Genomic DNA, 22,382 nt, shown 5'->3' with positions numbered 1-22,382 from the left:
TGGGAGAGAGTTTATCCTTGTTACTGATTCTAGAGTCCATTTTCAAACCACAGAAGAGTGTTCCACTAACAGCAGCACAGAGAAGGGCCCTGTTTCTTGGAGGACACAATTACAAGAATGAATTCAAGAGGATAACTAATCATAGAAATGCTGATGGATTGTCTCATTTACCCTTGGAAAATGAAGTACTGTACTGGAAAAATTTACTAAAAAAGACTCTACCTTTGAAATAATCTCCCTCATGCAAATTGATAGTCTCCCTATTATGGCTGAAATGATCCAAAGGGAAACCAAAACAGACTTCACATTGTCTCAGGTCAATGTGGCAACCCAAAATGTCTGGAATGTGCAGCAGAAATTCCAGTTCCTCTGTTTTTAACAGTGATGGCATGAATCTGCCCTTGTCTGATGTGGTGATTGAGAGCTGTTCTACTATCTGAGCATAGGAGGAGCTACGTGCTGGTCATCTAGGCGTGGTTAAAAATGTCCAGAAGGCGCCAAGAGCAATGGCTCTCTGTCCCTGGCCTTGGCAGAGGATTTGCGTGCATTTTGCCGGACTGTTCATGGGTACAAATTTCTTTGTAGTGGATGCAGCTACAAAGTGGTAAGAAGTGTTCCCAATAGCCTCAGCTGTAGCCTTGCACACTGTCGATGTGTTGAGAAGCCTCTTTGCAAGGACTGGTGTTCCAGAACACTTAGTTAGTGACAATGGACCACGGTTCATGGGGGAACTATTTCAGTCATTCCTAAAAATTAATGGAATAAGACACATTACTCCTGCACCGTATTACCCAACTACAAATGGCTTGGCGGAAAGGTTTATCCGGAGTCTAAAGGATACACTGTGAGCAATATCAGCAGAACACACTGCACTAGCACTGAATCAGAAGCTCACCAATTTCTTCCTTGCATATTGTAATGCAATATATTCCACAACCAACAACTCATATGCTAAGCTGTTCCTAGGTCATCCCTTGCTTCACGCTTCGATCTCCTCAAACCCAATCTCAGAAGGAGTATGCAGAACAAACAACTGAGATAAATTGAGGGCTCCTCAAACAAGGAGGTTTGATGTTTCACTCCTGGACAAGCAGTCCCGGTGAGGGACTACAGAGGTGATCACAAGTGGGTACTTGGAAAGGTTAAGAACAGAACTGGGCCACTCTCCCACGTAGTGGAGATTGTGTCTGATATCATCCGGAGTCTACATTTTGATCAGTTAAGAAGAGCAGAGTCAATTGTTCGAGAACAAAGTTGACTACTGCTGTCAGAACCATTCCCTGCAGTCTCAGAGTGAACTCCTACAACCACCATGGAGGAGGCACCAGAACCTGAGGTTGTTTCACAGCCACAAGTCTCACCTGGTAAGCAGAGTGAAATCTCTTTTCAGGCAAGATATTATCCCACAAGAATATTAAATCCTCCACAGCAGTTAAATCTACCTTTGGACCTGCATGGAACAATTTAAAATTCACTATGCTGTGGATATCTGTATATAGTCATTGTATTATATAGCATACTGTGTATATAGTTGATAAATTCTCTACTTAGTTTGAGATTGTAGCCAAGCAGGGAGAAGAGTTGAGTATTTAATATTTCAGTAATATTTGAGTAATCTTGTACATATGTTGGTTGATTAAGCATTCCTGTTTGTTTAAGTAATTCATTATGAGTTATATGCATAAATACATGAATTACATACATCATCATGGTACAACGTGATATGTGCGTGTCTTGCTTAAAGTAGATGTGAAGTTACATCCGTGTTTTCGGACTCCTGTGTCTTTCATGAATTAGTTTAATGTTTTGAAGTTGCACAACATAACAGAGGTAGTAACACTCAAGGAGCAGCGCACAGGAGACAGGGGTGACAGTCAGGAAGGAGAAAGGGGTTAAGGAGCCAGTGCGGAGTACCCCAGTGGCCATTCCCCTCAACACCAGTTATATCACTTTAGATTCTGTTAGGGGGATGACCTAGCAGAGGGAAGTCACAGTGGTCAGATCTGTGGCACTGAGTCTGTCTCTGTGACTCAGAAGGGAAGTGAGGAGAAGAGATGAGCTGTGATGATCAGGGATTAGTTAGTTCGGAGGCTCTGTGGATAAGAATGAGATTCCCAAATGGTATGTTGCCTCCCGGTTGCCAGGGTCCAGGACATCTTGGATCGGGACCTCTGCATTCTTAAGTAGAAGGGTGAACAACCAGAAGTCGTGATCCATGTAGGTACCAATGACGTGGGCAGGAAGAGTGACAAGGTTCAAAATAGGGAGTTAGGTGCTAAGTTAAAGGACAGGACCTACAGGGTTGTCCTCTCAGGATTGCTGCCCATGCCTCATGCTAGTGAGGCCAGGAATAGGAAGATTATACAGTTTAACATGTGGCTAAAGTTGGTGTATGAGGGAAGGTGTCAGATTTTGGACCACTGGACTCTCTTCCAGGGAAGGTGGGTTCTGTACAGAAGAGCTGGTTTGCAACTGAACTGGAGGGGGCATGGGGGGGGGACTAATATTCTAGTAGGAAGGTTTGCTAGTGCTGCACGGTGGGGAATGAGAGTCGCAGGGGGACAGGAACCAGACTGCCAGAACAGATAGTGGACGGGTTGTGGAGACGGATGTTGTTAAGATCTCAGACAAAGTCAGTAATCAGTAGGTTGAACATGGTGCAACTATGTCTTGAGCTGCATATATTTCAAAGCAAGAAGTATCATAGGAACGACAGATAAGCTCAGGGCATGGATCAACACATGGGATTATGATATTGTAGCCATTATTGAGACTTGGTTGTAGGAGGGGCAGGACTGGCAGCTCAATATTCCAGGGTTCTGTTGTTTTAGATAGGACAGTGCGGGAGGGATTAAAGGGGGAGAGGTGGCATTACTAGTCTGGAAAATATCATGGCAGTGCTCAGTCAGGGCAGACTGGAGAACTCGTCTAGTGAGGCTTTATGGGTGGAAATGAGGAATAATAAGAAAGGTATGACCATGTTAATGGGGCTATATTACTGACCACCCAAAAGTCCACAGGATTTAGAGGAACAAATTTGTAGAGAGATCGCAGACTGTTGCAAGAAACTTAAGGTGGTTATAGTAGGTGATTTTAACTTGCCAAATATTGACTGGGACTCCCATACTGTCAAAGGACTAGATGGGATAGAGTTTATCAAATGTGTTCAGGGACGTTTCCTTAATCAATACGTAGCAGTCCAAATGAGATGGTGTGCAATATTTGATCTGCTGTTAGGGAATTAGACAGAGTCGGTTGCAAAAGTTTGTGTAGAGGAACACTTTGTATCTCATGATCATAATGGCATTAGTTTCAAAGTACATATGGAAAAAGATAGGTCTGGTCCACAGGTGGAGATTCTAAATTGGAGAAAGGACTATTTTGATGATCTCAGAAAGGATCTGGCAAGTGTGGATTGAGACAGGCTGATTCCTGGCAAAGGTGTATTTGGTAAGTGGGAGGCCATCAAGTGTAAAATTTTGAGAGTACAAAGCCTGTCAGAATAAAAGGTAAAGATAGCAACACACATCAAAGTTGCTGGTGAACGCAGCAGGCCAGGCAGCAATCTCTAGGAAGAGGTACAGTCGACGTTTCGGGCCAAGACCCTTCGTCAGGACTAATTGAAGGAAGAGCTAGTAAGAAAAGGTAAAGATAATAGGTTTAGGGGACTTTAGTTTTCGAGAGATATTGAGACCCTGGTTATGAAAAAAGAGAAGGTGCATCGAGGTATAGTCAGGCCAGGTACCTATGGAGTACAAGAAATGCAAAAAAACATTTAAGAAAGAAATCAGGATGGCTAAAAGAAGACTTAAGGTTGCCCTATCAGACAAGGTGGAGGAGAATCCTAGGGAACTCTATAGCTATGTTAAGAGCAAAAGGATTGCAAAAGACAAAATTGGTCCTCTGGAAGATCGGAATGGTAATCTAATTGTGGAGCCAAAAGAGCTGTGGGAGATCTTAAATGGATTTTTTACATCTGTTTACTCAGGAGATGGAAGCAGAGTCTGTAGAAGTAAGGCAAAGCAGGATCAATTTCATGGGCCCTGTACAAATTACAGAGGAGGAGGCACTTGCTACCTTGAAGCAAATTAAGGTAAATCCCCAGGCTGTGGCAAGGTGTTCTCTCGGACTCTGTGGGAGGCAAGTATAGGAAATGGAGGGGCCCTCGCAGAGATATTTACATTATCCTTAGTGATAGGCAAGAGGATTGGTGGATAGCTATTGTTGTTCCGCTGTTTAAGACAGACTCTAAAAATAAACCAGGAAATTATAGGCCAGTGAGCCTGACATCGATAGTGGGAAAGTTATCGGAAAGTATTTGAACTGGATATACGAGTATTTGGATAGTGGAGGATGTTTGCATGGCCTTTAACAAGGTCCTGCATGGGAGGTTCAGTTGCTTGGCATTTTAGATGAGGTACTGTACTAAATTGGATTAGATATTGGCTTGGGGGGAGAAGCCAGAGAGTGGTAGTAGATGTTTTCCTCTCTGACTGGAGGCCTGCAACTAGTGGAGAGCCACAGGGAGTGGTGCTGGATCCGTTGTTGTTTGTCAAGCCTGTGGTGAGAAGGCAAATGCAATGTTGGCATCCATTTCACAGGGGATAGAATATAAAAGCAAGGAGATAATGCTGAGGCTTTATTAGACACCAGTCAGGCCACACTTGGAGTATTGCCAACAGTTTTGGGCCCTATCTCTCAGAAAGGATGTGTTGTCATTGGAGAGAGTCCAGAAGAGGTGCACAAGGATGATTCTGGGAATGAAGGGGTTAACATCTGGGGAGTGTTTGGCAGCTTTGGGTTGTACTCACAGGAATTTAAAAGAATGTGAGGAAGAGGTTATTTGCCTGGCACCAGACCTCGAGCTCTTCCACCTCCTCTCTGTAGGCCATCTCATCATTGTTGGTCACGAGTCCCACCACTGCCGTGTCATCGACAAACTTGATGATGTGATTGCTCGGGTGTTTGGTCACTTTTTCATGTATGAGCTGAGTGTAGAGTAATAGGCTCAGCACACAGCCCTGGGGCCACGTGAGTTGGGGAGAGCATCTTTTCCTTAAGTTCTTTAATTGACGATGGCAAATTGCGGGCCAAGTGTATAGTAGTAGTCCGCTACTCAACACTGTTGTTCCAGCAGCTGCATGGCACAACAGATAGCTTGTTCCTGAACTCTCCCAACTCTGTTCATAATTCCGGTTTTTCTCTTTCCTCTCCTTTTTATTCAATGGCTTTTCAGAACAGCAATGCCGGTGATTGGAAAGTTAGTGACATGAGGGTAATAAATTTAAAAATAATTTTCACAGCTACTTAGGGTAGTTCTCTACAATAGATTGATCTCGAAAGCTTTTATTTCTTTCCTGTAACTTACCTGAGTGATTAAATCTTGCAGGTAATGTAATACATAGTTTATTTAGTGATGCTCCCAGCCATCAGCTCTGCAGCTTTTCTTCCTGTGAGTGTTATAGCAGTGCTCTGCTTTGAGAGGGATGTAAGGGTACCTTTGCTGTTTGTCCTCCTCCATCTGCTGGTTTCAGCAGTGGGATATGAAGATCAGAGGAAGCATGCGATTGAAGCTTGTTCAGCTGCACAAGAGGATTGGCAGCGTCCTCCTGCAAATTGCTATTGCCACAGAACAGATGGATAAGTGGAGAACCTGCCTTGAATACTGCTGGCAACAGTTCTTGGCTTCAAGTCAACCCTTGTAAGTTCATGAGCAAGTACTATATGGATCAAACATGTGTTGGCTGCATCTTTTGCATTTGAATGTGTCAGTGTTGCTTTCAGCATGCAAGGACCACCCTTCTGTCTGGCCTGGTTGAATTCGGAAAAATTGCTTCATCTTTGTCTTGTTGTACCTCAATCACACAAGTTAAAGTCACATTATTGACAACTTCTGAAAGGCATACACGGCTTTATTTTAGCTGCAAACACAACATAGTTCCACTCACACCTTGCATAACACACTGTCTGTCAATGCTTGTGGTATCAATTTTGGTTAGACTTATGGCTTCCCTTTATTCCCTGTGTCCCAGGCTCTTAAGTCCCTCCTTGTCAGATTTTATCTAAGGTTCTCTCTGTGATTCCAGATTCTTGTTGGTTCATTACAAAGGTAAATCACGTTTCTAAGACCCATCGCCCTCTTATTCTTTTTGATCTCCTCAAATAAGATGGTACTTTGTCCATCTTCGTCTGGGTGCAGCTGATTGGTTGCAACAGTATCATCCCTATCTTCCACTTCATCAATCGAGTAGCATCCTAATTATGGGAACTAAGCCAATCACATGAAGTTCGATCGCTCTTGACTGGTCAGACAAAGACCTTACTCCCCATGCAGGTCTCTTGACCAAGCCGAATCCCTTCTTGTTTCTCAACCATTGTGTCTGTCACTCAAGAAATTGCTAGTTCTTCTGGCCTAGATATTGTTGGAGATGTCCTACAGTGGACTCATTATATAATAACTCATTACAAGAAGATGGCAACTGTCTGTTGCTTCTGATTTATTAGAGGTCTTAGACATTTCCCAATTCATAGCTCCTGCTGGCTGAAGCTAAGAGGATGTTACAGTGGGGGAAAAGCATTTCATCATTCACGTCATTAACAATTCTGTTGCTTAGACTTTCTTAACATTATCAGAGAACTTCACACATTTCACTGGTTTCACTCATCATGTTCCTTTCTTATCAGATTCCATAAACTTTGTTACTTGCTTACTGTCCATTGCACTGCTGGCACTTAGGGCAGCGATGAAGGTCCTTCACCTCTGGGGGTGTTCAGGGCTTTTTTTCATCATGTCAGTGGTTTTGTCTCAGTTTTCATTACTGTCAGTCATGCAAGTACTAGGTGGTATACCATTGCACTCAGATGTAGAAGAACTCTTCATCGCTGTTTCCACAACAGTTTTGTTTTGCCAGTCAGGGTTGTTCACCCTGAGCTGAACCCCCAAAACTGGAGGACTGGTGGACCACTCTTAGCCCAGCCCCTACCCTTTGACCTGTTTGGTATGGGTGACCCTGTTAAAGGGTGGCCCTACCCTACGAGGCCCTGGCTCCAGACAACATAGCAACATAGTTCATTGAAACACGCAAACTTCCAAACCACAACAAGGTTGTGGTCCTCTTGGTGGAAACTTTGTTATCTCCACTAATTACCTGCTAGCCCCTGTCTTTATTTCCATCCTCCCATCTCCTATCTGACTCCATCTGCCTACTGACTGCTTCTCACCTGGATCCACTAATTGCTTGCCATCCCTTGCCTCTCTCCTCCCCCCTTACTTCCATATAGTGGCCATCTCCCCTCTATATTCTCATGCATAGTTTTGATGCAAAACATCAATAATCCCTTTGCCTTCACAGATGCTGCTTGTTTTGTTGAGTTCCTCCAGAATTTTGTTTTTGTTTGCTCCAAATCCCACAGACTATTAACCATTCTTCTACATGGCAACCTGCAAATGCCTGTTAAGTCTGTCCATTCCTCTGTTTTTGTGAGGACTGCTGTGAATCTCTACCAGAGTTTGACAGCAGTGGTTCAAGTTTATCAGCAGCTTCAATGTGGCCATTCAGAAGTGTTGCTGGAACATATATTAAAAATCTGACAATCCAGAACATCCAGGAGTTTGGTGGTGCTGAACTGGCATTTCATCTGATGGTGTCCAATGGAATTGCAAGTATTTTTATTCGTATTTGTTGTCGAAGGGCACTTATGAAAATTGCAACCATATCCCCACTGACCTAGCTGAGATCAGTAAACACCACAAAGTCTCCCCCTTTACAAGTTACTACTACATATTAAGTTACTGACTGGATCTTTGAGTCAGCCAATGTTGGCTTTAAACATTTTATTCTCTCACGGATTCTGGCAAGACCAGAACTAATGACCCCTTTCTAAATGTCCTAGAGAATACTGCTGGGAGCCATCTTCTCAGATCACTACAATCCTTGTGATGTGATTGGCAGCTAAATATCTTCAACACTATTCTGAGGAAATCCAAGGGAGATTGGCTTCTAATAACTGTAACCATCTTCTTTTAGGCAAGGTATGACTCCAGCCAGTAGACAATATCATTTTGCTTTTTGCCAGAATTTTGGAATACATCAGGTGTTATCAGTTAATAACAATAATAATGCGGGCAAGACATTAAGTGAACTACTAGCGGTGCACTGCTGAATAGGCAGGCAGGCACCGGGAAACCCAAGAAAGGTACAGCAAACATTCAGAGCAGCCCACCAACACCACAAGCTGCGATTGCTGGAAGCAGTCTACTGACACCTGAAACCACTCAGGCGGTTAAGAGAAGAAAGACACACATGAAATAGTTATTAGAAGTAAACACATTCATAATGTGTGTCTATTATCAAGTAACAGAACTTGAAACTGATAGGACAAAATAGAGGGACAAATTTCATCAACAGTTCCCTCCATGCAAGTAAATGTGCAATCAATAGCAGATCAACGTAGAGTGACAGTAAAAAATAACTGAATCCCGATAGACATGTTAAACCAAATAAAACAAAAAGTTGCACAAGAGTTAGAAAGAAACCAACCTGAAGACCATGACAATACTACACTAGAAAATAATGAAGATGCATCCCACTGAAGCACTGATGTAAATACAATTATTTCAATTGCTTCACAACTGGACAGTAATAGCAACAACACAGATGTAGAGTACTCACCGAATGCTGATGACGAAGCTGAGCTTACGGACAAAACAAATCTAATATTTAACACCACACTAACAGACTGTGTGGTCATAGACACAACAAAAAGATCCTACATACCAAAACACGACATCAAAATTTGCAAAAATTGTTATTTCTCTCAACAATATTATATTACAACAATATTTAGGAAAACTTGAAACATTTGAAGAACTACACACAATAACAGACTGTGCAGTACTAATGATAGTGCAGTGCAATGGCTCCAAAATAGAGGCACTCATTAATAGAAACCCAAAACTGAGTAATGAAATGAAAACACAAAAATGGCAGAAGAAATTAAGAAACAAAGTTGAAACCTCAAGATAAGAAGTAGCCCACCTAATGGAGTATAAAATGGATAACCTGAGTAAGAAAGTTAAGAGAAAAGTTAAGAAAATATAAGGTTCATACTAGATACAATCAACCTAATGAATGCATTGTAGAATTTATAGATCGACTAAAACAACAGTTTGGTGCCTACAAAGCCAGACTAAATAGATACATGAAATATGCCAGACAAAGAAAACAGAATTATCAGTTCAGAAAAAATGAAACAAGGTTTACACAGGAGATTAAAACTAAATTCAACACACAGAAACGTCACCAACCCTAGCACAGAATTATCAACAAATATGGACATAATGAACTTTTGGTCTAATATCTGGGTGACGCAGAGTCAAGAAGCAAGCTGGATTCGGGAGGAAAAAGAACACACACACACAACAGAAGAAATGCAAATACTGTACCTGAAGTTACAATGGATATGCTGAAAGAGGTTATAAAAAATACCCAAATTGGGAAAGTACTGGAAGTTAAAATAATTATTGCTGTAAAAAAATTTACTTGCATTCATCCGTACCTATTAATGTATATCAACAATTTTCTTAAGAATCATGAAAAATACCTGAATTTTTGACAGAAGGTAAAACGTATCTCTTACCTAAAGGAGAAATCACAAATGATCCATCAAAATATCATCCTATCACTTGTTTACAAACCATATATAAAATTGTAACATTGTGCATCTTGCAACTAATCACCACTCACTTAGATAACCACAATATACTTACAGACCAGCAGAAAGGACGTAATATAAATTTTTAATATACAGTATATAAAATACACCCAATACTTGTGAAATTCCTTTAACATCTGATGAAGCATTGGCATATTGTAATCACCTGAACGAAGAAGGAACAACCACCATTATCAAAATAAACCAAGGCAACTCTCTGAGCCCACTATGGTTTTGTCTAGCTTTTAAACCTGCTCTAATTTACTGAATCAGATGAAAATTGGGTGTCAAATTAGAAATAACAAAATTAATTATACCTTGCCACACCTTCTATACATGCATGATTTGAAATTATGCACTCCTTCACAAGTAAAGGTAAAGCAATTAATTCAATTAGTAGAACTATTTTTGAAAGATATAAACATGAGCTTTGGACTGGGTAAATGTAGAGCATTAAATATAAAGAAAGGTGCAATAGAGCTAGTAGAATACAAAACAGAGCAGCAGGATACAATACAACTGATGGATGAATATGAAACATATACTGTAAGTAGCTGAGATATCAACAAGCAAAGAAAATAGATCATAGTGTGATAAAGAAAAAACATTTGACAGAATTTACTTCAAGGCTTAAGAAAATCTGCCGTACAGAGCTCAGCAGCAAAAATATAACAAAGGCAATAAGTTATTTTGCTATACCCATATTAACATATTATTTTGGCATAATATCTTGGTCCAAGACTGATCTGGAAAATTTACAAAAAAGAATAAGAACTGAAATGACAAATTTTAGAAAAAGCTATGTACATTTGAAAGCACTTAGATTAACACTTCCTAGGACAGAAGGAGGAAGAGGAATAAAAGACATTAAACATTTACACAACAGTCAGATAAAACTTCTAAGGATATATTTTCACAATGAAAACAGGATCCAGCACTCCATGCGAGCATATGCAATTCTGATAAGAAGTACACACCAGAGCACAACCCAGAAAAATGAGGACATTATCACTACTGAAGACGAAGTTAACCAATGGAAGAGCATGACCCTCCATGAAAGACATCCCTGTGATCTGAGCCGACCAGATTTCGACAAGGAAGTGTCGATCGCCTGGCTCAGAGATCAAGACCTCTTCCCAGAAACAGAAGGGTTCCTTGAGGCAATACAGGACCAGGTGGTTTACACAAAAAATGATCAAAGTACATAATAAAAGACCAACAAATTCAAGATGATAAATGCAGAAAATGCCAAGAGAAACCAGAAACAATCCTACAAATACAGGATCCTGCAGTAGTTTAACTCAACCTGATTACTTACACAGGCACAATCAAGCAGCAAACATCATTCACTAAAACCTAGATTTAAAATACGAACTCATATAAGAAAGCATAACCTACTATAAAAATGAGACTGATCCAGTTTTCGAGTCTAGAGTCCCATGAATTATATTATGACTGATCCATCATTATTGATAAGGCAATCCATAGTAACTGTTAGAATATAATAATACAGGATAAACAAGTAAGAACAACTAACTTGATAGATATAACTATTCTAAACACACATAACATACAGAAATGAATAAGTGAAAAACACCAGAAATATGGTAAATTGAAAGACTATGGAACATGAACAGGGAATACAGTGACCCAATAATAGTATCTGCAACTGGTATCATCCCAAAGGCACTGCACAATAGGATTAAACCATTAGGGCTACACAATAAAATCTATGTGAATCTTCAGAAAGCCTCAATACTAAACATCACTAGAATAGTTGGAAAGTTCCTAGCAATTGAGAAATGAGTGTGCTTGACTATGCCTGTACCTTAGGATTTACCAGTTTGAGCTGAGAAACACTATTTAAAAAATATTAACTTTATTTATATAGCACTTTTCATACTGTACATTAGATGCAGGCTCAAACTGCTTTACATAGATTGTAAAGATAAATTAATATACTCATTAGAATACAAAACAATGATAAATAATAAGTAAAAAAAATTATATAGAATAAAATGTAATTGAATATGCCAACCTGTATAAATGTACAGGTTCTAACATTTAACTGTTGTTCATTCTTTGGGACACTTGTCTGTTTTCGTAGATGGTTGCGAAGAAAAAGCATTTCAGGATGTATATTGTATACATTTCTCTGACATTAAATGAACCTTTGAACCTTTGAACATTAACAGGCATTAAGTAATCTTATAAGTAGGCTAAATTGAAAAGTAAGTTTTTAGAAGTGTTTTGAAACATTCCATAATACTAGCCTAACATATCTCAGTCGGGAGAGTATTCCAGAGTTTTGGTGCATAAGAGCAAAAGACTGCATCATCAGTTCTTACATGCTTGGCTCCAGGAACACTAAGCAAATTAGTATTTCCAGATTTAAAATTATGATTAAGGATGTAAGGGGATAGACAATCCAAATACAGTTGTCAATCATTTCTCAAATGAACAAATTACCTATGGAATCTTATAGGGACTTCTGTTGAGTTGGTTACACTTTATGTAATATGTAACTCACAGCTTAATTGAACCTGAAAATGGTTTTGGACTGAATGGCAATATGCATTATCCACAAGCAATTAACTTGTCAGTCCAGTCTGGCCTACTGAAACCAGAGGTCCATGAGCCTCTCCTCATCAGGGATCAGAGGTGGAGAGGGTCAGCAACTTTAAATTTCTCGGTGTAATCACTCCAGAGGATCTGTCCTGGGTCCAGCATGTAAGTGCCATTATGAAGAAAGCATGGCAGCGCCTCAACTTTCTTAGAAGTTTGCAAAGATTTGGCATGTCATCAAAACTTAGACAAACTTCTATAGATACCTGATAGAGAGTATAGTGACTGGTGGCACCATGGCCAGGTATGGAAACACCAATGCCCTTGAACGGAAAAGCTGACAAAAAGTGGTGGATACAGCCCAGTCCAGCATGTGTAAAGCCTTCCCCACTATCAAAGACATCTACATGGAGCACTGTTGCAAGAAAGTAGCTTCCATCATCAAAGACCACCCGCCCACCCCCCACCATCCAGGCCATGCTCCTTTATTACTGCTACCATCAGGAAGAAGGACCCACACTAGCAGGTTCAGGAACTGTTATTACCCCCCAGCCACCAGACCCTTGAACCACGCAACTTCACTCACCCCATCACTGACCTATGGACTCACTTTCAACATCTCTTCATCTCATGCTCTTGATATTTATTGCTTATTTATTTATTATTATTATTATATTTCTTTTCTTTTCTCCTGTATTTGCACTGCTTGTTGTCTTTTGCGCATTGTTTGTCTGTCCTATTGAGTGCGGGTTTCCATTGATTCTATTGTGTTTCTTGTACTTACTGTGAATGCCCACAAGAAAATGAATCTCAGGGTTGTATATGCCGACACATATGTACTTCCATAATAAATTTACTTTAAACTTAGAACTTTTAAATAAATGCCTGTGAAATTACTCGCTTGTTCTTGGAGTGCTTAACTTCTCTGGGACCGAAGCTTGATTTGACTGGGGAGGAGCCAGGGAGTCATTCATGGACTCACGCAAGTCTTAAATTCCTTCTGAAGAATGAAATAGACAAAATATTTTAAAATGTTATCACACGTTCCACAACACTTTAGTACAGTTTGCAGAAATAGCTTTTTGATTACATTTAAGCTATTATTAAAAGATTTCTACGTCCTTTCTAATCGTTCTAAAAAAGATTTTTGTAAGCATGGTTTCATGTTTCCAGTTGCTCAGGAGCTAGTTTAAAGAAGACATGTACAACATTCTAGTTGTATTACAGATCTGCTTCCACTGAAAATAGTTCTGTATAAATGCACAGTATTCATGCTGATTGTACAGTAACAGAACTCAGTTGTAATGGCCGACTGGGGTTACTTGAAATTTTGTCCCTGTACCGTGGCTCTAATAAGGCACATTTAACGCAACTAAAAAAAGCAAAGGAGATTCAGATGTGTGTTACCAAACAAAATATTGAAAGCAAATTACTTCAAAATATCAGAATTTAGATGGATTGAAAGAGCTTTTCAGAGATGGGAAGAGAGGGAGAGAAGCAAGGGATTTAAGATTTTTAGAGCTTGAAAACACGCATGCAGGATCACAGTTGGTGATGCTTCCGAATCTGGAATTTGAGGAGCAGAGAAAAGTAGGATTCATAGTGTTAATGAATATGAAGCCAGAGAAAACTATGAAAATGGAGGGTTCTGATGGGGAAATCTGAAATCAAGGTATTACATTACTGGAAGCCAACCTAGATGAGCAACAACAGAGATGATTGGTGGACAGGACTTGGTTTGAGCTAGGAAATGCATTGTGGAGAGTTGAATGATACACTTTCATAGAGAATAAAGCAAGAGGCAGGTCAGGGTTGTATTAGAGCAGGGGTCCCCAACCTTTTTTGCACCGCGGACCCATTTAATATTGACAATATTCTTGAGGAACGGCAAACTGGGGGGTGGGAGTTCAAGTAAGGTTAAACTCACCTCAACATGTCTTTTACAGTTAAGGTTGCCAGCTTTCTCACTCCCAAATAAGGGACAAAAGTAGCAGTCAAATACAGGACACTTGGGTTTACCCCAAGAAAGACTACCATGACCATGAAGCCTTGCGCGGGCACTTGTGTGCGCATGCGTGATGTGCGCATGCGCGTACGTGCCGATTTTTTTCCTCACAAATCGGTTTTGGCTTAATCTTCCTGACTACACTGTACATACATTATTTCTACTTTATACAGGCTGTGTATTTATCATATCATTCCTGCTTTTACTATATGTTAGTGTTATTTTAGGTTTTATGTATTATTTGGTAGGTTATTTTTTGGGTCTGGGAATGCTCAAAAAATTTTCCCATATAAATTAACGGTAATTGCTTCTTCGCTTTACGCCATTTCGGCATGAAAGGTTTCATAGGAACGCTTTACCTTGGCGGGGGAAATACGGGACAAGGGCGGTACCGTATGGGACAAACCAATTTAGCCCAATATACGGGATGTCCCGGCAAATATGGGACAGTTGGCAATCCTCTGTTCAAGTTCAACAGTGCATGACAGGGAATGAAGAAAGGTGTAGCTGACTCATATCATTTCCTCGTGGGCCGGTAGCACATGCTTTGCGGCCCGGTGGTTGGGGACCGCTGTATTAGAGAGTATCCAGAAGTACCAACAGCACAGCTGAAGGGCACAGGCAGTAATGGATCAGGATGGTATGATGGCGGTGGGGACACACTGTATGCCTTAGTGGGCAGAGATATGTTCCTAAAAATCAAATGCGAAATCAAGATTGCAAACAAACTAGTACAGTTTCAGATAGAGGAATAGGGGGTAACACCAGAGGAATAGAGTTTATAACAGTGACCAGAAACTTTGGCTGCACTCTTAACAATATTTCATCTGGAAGAAGTTTCTGCTCGTTCAGCACTGAATGTTGATGAAATCTGACAATCTAAAGATGATGGATTGGTCAAGGGAGTTGTGAACACTGACATTGATTTGGGATGGTGTTGCTGAGGGCCATCTTGTAGAGGAAAAATAGGAGACTCTTACAGGGTCTTAGCCTTGATGATACTACAATCGGATGGAATAGAAGAGAGAGCTCAATCCAATCTAATCCAAGGATCATGGCAGGGAATCCTTGGAAGAGGATTGTGCAACCAACGATACAAACAGAAATAACATAAAATGTTGAAGGAGTAGGGGATTTGGCTGCACACGTCTATTTCACCATTCAAGGTCCTGGCTAACCTTCTACCTCAGTATATAACCCAGATCTTTTTATTTCTTTAATATTCAAAAATAATTTAACTTCTGACTTGAATGTACTCAGCAACTGAGTTTCCATAACTCCCTTAGGTGGAGAGCTCCAAAGATCCACCACACCTCTCATCTCAGGCCTAAATGACCAAAGTTGCTTGAGATTCTGGATCAAGTTTCAAGAGAGATTTTAACACAAGTGAGTACAGCCCCAGCTCGCTTAACTTCATACGACAAATTCCACTGCCTTGGGAATCAATCTGGTGAGCCTTTTTGATCGTTGCCATTCAGCAGACTTCTGTGGAATTGAAAATTCACCCATGGCCTTCAACACCAAAACTAAGTAAGTATCTGGAAGGGAAGAATTTGCAGAGGGAAATGTTGTGAGAATGGGATTTGTTGGCTTGATTTGTTGAAGCACTGACTCAGATTCAGTCTGATTGGCGCCTTCTGTGCTGTAATCATTCTGTGCTTCGTGTCATCTGCAGTTCTCATGTAAGGAGATCATATCAATGTACGATATTCCAGGTGTATTCCCAGCAGGGTATTGTATAATAAAACACACTTATTCTACGGAAATCCTCTTGCACTGAAGGCCAACTTGCCACTTGCTTTACAAATTATTGGCTGTACCTGCAATTGGCACAGCTTGCTCTGCACACTAGCACATCAATCTCACACCACATAAAAATAATGTTTTTAATCAAAGAGGATAACCATATTTTCCACCTTATTTATGCTGTTTCAGTATGCTTTCGCTGCCATTCAGCTTTATCTCATCACCAAACCTGAAAATATTACACCATGTCAATGTTACAGTCAGCTCAAGAAAAACTAGGATAGAATGTGATGTTACCTCAACAAAGCACCTGTTTGTCCTGTGTATATTTGGATAGTAGGTGTAAGACATTACTACCCCTCAACCATTAGGCTCTTGAACAGAAGGGGATAAGTAAGCCAGGATCAGGGAGGCTAAAGACAGGTACAGGAGGAAGCTTGAGTGGAAACTCTAGCAGAACAACATGAGAGAGGTCTAGAGGGGGATGAGGACCATCACTGGGTTCCAGCAAACTAGCAACAGAGGAGCTGAAGGCAGTGTGGACAGGGCCAATGAACTTAACCTGTTCTTTAACAGATTTGACATTGTGGCCCCTGCCCATCCCGCACATGAGCCATCTGTTGTCGGCCCCCAACCAACACATATTCCACTCTCCCCTCCTACCCCTCCTCACAGTCCCCCACCCTGCTGTCATGACTATACCCCTTCCCCACACGAAACCACCATGGTGGGCTTCATAGCTGAACAGGTGAGAAGACAGCTGGAACGTCTCAACCCAAGCAAGGCTGCAGGACCGGATGGTGTCAGTACCAGGGTGCTCAAAGCCTGTGCCCCTCAGCTATGTGGAGTACTTCGCCATGTATTCAACCTGAGCCTGAGGCTCTGGAGGATTCCTGTACTGTGGAAGACGTCCTGCCTCGTCCCTGTGCCGAAGACTCCGTGCCCCAGCGGCCTCAATGACTACAGACTGGTGGCATTCGACCTCCCACATCACAAAGACCCTGGAGAGACTTGTTCTGGAGCTGCTCTGGCTTATGGTCAGGCCACACTTAGATCCCCTCCAGTTCGCCTACCAGCCCCGACTAGGAGTTGAAGATGCCATCATCTACCTGCTGAACCGTGTCTACGCCCAGCTGGACAAGCCAGCGAGCACTGCGAGGGTCATGTTTTTTGACTTCTCCAGTGTGTTCAACACCATCCGCCCTGCTCTGCTGGGGGAGAAGCTGACAGCGATGCAGATGGATGCTTCCCTGGTATCATGGATTCTTGATTACCTGACTGGCAGATCACAGTACATGTGCTTGCAACACTGTGTGTCCGACAGAGTGATCAGCAGCACTGGGGCTCCACAGGAGACTGTCTTGTCTCCCTTTCTCTTCACCATTTACACCTCGGACTTCAACTACTGCACAGAGTCTTGTCATCTTCAGAAGTTTTCGGATGACTCTGCCATAGTTGGATGCATCAGCAAGGGAGATGAGGCTGAGTACAGGGCTACGGTAGGAAACTTTGTCACATGGTGTGAGCAGAATTATCTGCAGCTTAATGTGAAAAAGACTAAGGAGCTGGTGGTAGACCTGAGGAGAGCTAAGGTACCGGTGACCCCTGTTTCGATCCAGGGGGTCAGGGTGGACATGGTGGAGGATTACGAATACTTGGGGATACGAATTGACAATAAACTGGACTGGTCAAAGAACACTGAGGCTGTCTACAAGAAGGGTCAGAGCTGTCTCTATTTCCTGAGGAGACTGAAGTCCTTTAACATCTGCCGGACAATGCTGAGGATGTTCTACGAGTCTGTGGTGGCCAGTGCGATCATGTTTGCTGTTGTGTGCTGGGGCAGCAGGCTGAGGGTAGCAGACACCAACAGAATTAACAAACTCATTTGTAAGGCCAGTGATGTTGTGGGGATGGAACTGGACTTTCTCACGGTGGTGTCTGAAAAGAGGATGCTGTCTAAGTTGCATGCCATCTTGGTCAATGTCTCCCATCCACTACATAATGTACTGGGTGGGCACAGGACTACATTCAGCCAGAGACTCGTTCCTCCGAGATGCAGCACAGAGCATCATAGGAAGTCATTCCTGCCTGTGGCCACCAAACTTTACAACTCCTCCCTTGGAGGGTCAGACACTCTGAGCCAATAGGCTGGTCCTGGACTTATTTCATAATTTACGGGCATAATTTACATATTACTTTTTAACTATTTATGGTTTATTAATATTTAATTATTTATGGTGCAACTGTAACAAAAACCAATTTCCCCCAGGATCAATAAAGTATGACTATGACTATGACTATGACTGCACTCAACTTCACTTGGCCCATCATCAAAATATTTCCACAACCAATGATCTCACTCTCAAGGACTCTTTGTCTTGTTATCTCATGTTCTTGTTATTTATTGCTATTTATGCATATTTGCAGTTGCACAGTTTGTTGCCTTCTGCACTCTGAAGTTGATCTTTTACTGATCCTGTTATAGTTACTATTCTGTAGAATCTCAGGGTTGTATATGGTGACACAAATGTACTTCGAACCTCGCACTTTGATTACAAGGAATCTGCTCACAAAGGCCAGTTGCACTCTAACCAGACATACAGAACAGTCCACTGCTTTTTAAGTGTTTAGTTAACTTGTCAATGAATCATTTGACTTGATTTATAAAGCTTTCTTTAGTTAGTCTTCATAATTTATCCTGGGAACTTCGTATTCCTATGTCTTTCCATTGCTAAACGATTGAAAATGAAATATTAGATATTAAATTCCATCTCTTATTTCCTATTTTCAAATGCTAAATTCCAAATATCTCTGGATGAAGTCTGGAGGGATTGTCTACTGACCCTCTATAGGTGGAATTTAGAAAAAGGAAGGGGTCAATAACTCTACTGGGTGTTTTTTATAGACCACCCAATAGTAACAGGGACATGGAGGAGCAGATAGGGAGAAAGATTCTGGAATGGTGCAGTAATAGCAGGGTTGTCATGATGGGGGATTTTAATTTCCTCAATATTGATTAGCATCACACTAAAGCAAGGGGTTTAGATGGGGTGGAGTTTGTTAGGTGTGTTCAGAAAGGTTTACTGACACAGTATGTAGATAAGCCTACAAAAGGAGAGGCTGTACTTGATCTGGTCTTTGGAAATGAACCTGGTCAGGTGTCAGGTTTCTCAGTGGGAGAGCATTTTGGAGATAGTGATCATAATTCTATCTCCTTTACCATATAATTGGAGAGGGATAGGAACAGACAAGTTAGGAAAGTGTCTAATCGGAGTAAGGGGAAATATGAGGCTATCAGGCAGGAACTTGAAAGCATAAATTGGGAACAGATGTTCTCAGGGAAACGTACAGAAGAAATGTGGCAAATGTTCAGGGGATATTTGCGTGGGGTTCTGCATAGGTATATTCCAATGAGACAGGGAAATGATGGTAGGGTACAAGAACCGTGGTGTACAAAGCCAGTTGAAAATCTAGGTAACGATAGAGATCCAGAAAATTATAAGGCTAGCGGAAAGGAGCTTAAGACTGAAATTAGGAGAGCCAGAAGGGGCCATGAGAAGGTCTTGGTGAGCAAGATTAAGGAAAACCCCAAGGCATTCTACAAGTATGTGAAGAGCAAGAGGATAAGACGTGAGAGAATAGGACCAATCAAGTGTGACAGTGGAAAAGTGTGTATGGAACCGGAGGAGGTAGCAGAGGTACTTAATGAATACTTTGCTTCAGTATTCACTACGGAAAAGGACATTGGCGATTGTAGGGATGACTTACAGTGGACTGAAAAGCTTGAGCATATAGACATTAAGAAAGAGGATGTGTTGGAGCTTTTGGAAAGCATCAAGTTGGATAAGTCACCAGGACTAGATGAGATAAACCCCAGGCTACTGTGGGAGGTGAGGGAGGAGATTGCTGAGCCTCTGGCAATGATCTTTGCATCATCAATGGGGATGGAAGAGGTTCCGGAGGATTGGAGGGTTGCAGATGTTGTTTCCTTGTTCAAGAAAGAGGGTAGAGATAGCTCAGGAAATTATAGACCAGTGAGTGTTACTTTATTGGTTGGTAAGTTGATGGAGAAGATTCTGATAGGCAGGATTTATGAACATTTGGAGAGGCATAATATGATTAGGAATAGTCAGCATGGCTTTGTCAAAGGCAGTTCATGCCTTATGAGCCTGAATGAATTTTTTGAGGATGTGACTAAACACACTGATGAAGGTAGAGCAGTAGATGTAGTGTATATGGATTTCAGCAAGGCATTTTATAAGGTACCCCATACAAGGCTTATTGAGAAAGTAAGGAGGCATGGGGTCTAAGGGGACATTGCTTTGTGGATCCAGAACTGGCTTGCACACAAAAGGCAAAGCGTGGTTGTAGACGGGTCATATTCTGTATGGAGGTTGGTGACTAGTGATTTGCCTCAGGGATCTGTTCTGGGACCCCTACTCTTTGTGATTTTTATAAATGACCTGGATGAGGAAGTGGAGGGATTGGTTAGTAAATTCGCCAATGACCCAAATGTTGGGGGTGTTGTGGATAGTGTGGAGGGCTGTCAGAGGTTACAGCGGGACATCGATAGGATGCAAAATACATATATTTCCAGTCCCTTAGTATATATTCCAATAAGTTACCCACTACTGATGTTCGGCTCACAGGCCTATAATTTCCTGGCTTATCCTTAGAGCCTTTCTTAAACAATTAAACAACATACCTATCCTCTAATCCTCTGGTACCTTCCCTGTGGTGAAGGACATTTTAAACATCCTCTGTAATTTCTGCTCTAGCTCCTACGGGCTCTGATGGAACAGCTTCTCAGGCCCTGGGGATTTATCCACTCAAATTTGCCACAAAACACCAAACACCTTCTCCTCTGTCAGCTGTCAGTGTCCGTGAGTTCACTGCTGCTTTGCCTCATTTCTATAGACTCTGTATCCGTTTCCAGGGTAAATACAGATGCAAAAATTCCGTTTAAGTTCTACCACATCTCCATCAGCTCCATGTATAGATGACATAGAACATAGAATAGTACAACACAGTACAGGCTCTTCGGCCCACAATGTTGTGCCGACCATTAAATCCTGCCTCCCATATAACCCCCCACCTTAAATTCCTCCATTTACCTGTCTAGTAGTCTCTTAAACTTCACTAGTGTATCTGCCTCCACCACTGACTCAGGCAGTGCATTCCACGCACCAACTACTCTCTGAGTAAAAAACCTTCCTCTAATATCCCCCTTGAACTTCCCACCCCTTACCTTAAAGCCATGTTCTCTTGTATCGAGCAGTGGTGTCCTGGGGAAGAGGTGCTGGCTATCCACTCTATCTATTCCTCTTATTATCTTGTACACCTCTATCATGTCTCCTCTCATCCTCCTTCTCTCCCTTAATCTCTGATCATAATGCATACTCTGACCACACTGAAATTCCAGAGGAACAACTTTGTCACTTGCTATGCTTTTGCTCTGAATAAATCTGTAGAAGCCCTTGGGATTCTCTTTCGCCTTGTTTGCCAGAGGAAATTCATGCCTTCTTTTAGTCCTTCTGATTTCCTTTGTAAGTGATCTCTTGCATTTCTTATACTCCTCAAGTACCTCATTTACTCCTTTCTGCTGATACGTGCTATACACCTCCTTCTGTTTTTTTTAACCAAGGCCTCACTATCTCTCGAAAACCAAGGTTCCATAAACCTGTTATCCTTGCCTTTTATTCTGACAGGAATGTACAAACTCTGTACTCTCAAAATCTCGCTTTCGAAAGCCTCCCACTTACCGTGTACAGCTTTTTTTGCGAGACGCTCCCAACTGGTCCAGCTTCCGGCATTTAGTTGCTCTAACTCCCTGGAGTACGGATAGCTGGCGTGGCCCCTTTAAGTGTTCAGGACGGTCCCACTAATTGGCAATCATGTTTTGGATGCCAAGAATTGAGTATTTAAGGAACACCTGAACTGAGGTTCAGTATACAATTGCAGCCCTACTGGTGATTTTGTCTTGCATTTGTTTTGTGCTCAGTTCCCGATGCAGTTTGAGACCGTGTCTCGATCCTTGCTTCAGATACTCTGGCATGTGGGTCCAAGACATCCTCATCATGGACTCTCATCATACCTTTGCCAGAAAATAGCCCGTTCCAATCCACATTTGCCAAACCCTTTCAGATACCATCAAAACTGGCCTTTCTCCAATTTAGAATCTTAACCCGAGGACCAGATCTATCCTTCTCTGTAATTATCTTCAAACTAATGGCATTATGATCACTAGATGCAAAATGTTTCCCTACACAAACTTCTGTCACCTGCCCTGTCTCATTCCCTAATAGGACATCTATTATTGCACTCTATTTGGGGACCTCAGTGTACTGATTAA

At 41.6% G+C, this 22,382-nt stretch overlaps 1 long non-coding RNA gene across 1 annotated transcript in view; it reads right to left on the bottom strand.

The window, feature by feature from the left end:
- Positions 1–22,382, bottom strand: part of LOC134348998 (uncharacterized) — a 39,261-nt gene that overhangs the window by 4,419 nt on the left and 12,460 nt on the right. The window contains exons 2-4 of the long non-coding RNA XR_010018556.1: positions 13,177–13,279; positions 11,113–11,205; positions 9,604–9,639 (exon numbers count right to left, since the gene is read on the bottom strand). This is a non-coding gene — a long non-coding RNA (uncharacterized LOC134348998). The remainder of the gene's footprint in view (positions 1–9,603; positions 9,640–11,112; positions 11,206–13,176; positions 13,280–22,382) is intronic.

The sequence above is a fragment of the Mobula hypostoma genome, chromosome 7 (genome assembly GCF_963921235.1).
Source record: "Mobula hypostoma chromosome 7, sMobHyp1.1, whole genome shotgun sequence".
In the NCBI taxonomy this organism is placed as follows: Eukaryota; Metazoa; Chordata; class Chondrichthyes; order Myliobatiformes; family Myliobatidae; genus Mobula; species Mobula hypostoma.
This window is presented reverse-complemented; position numbering and strand designations above follow the sequence as displayed.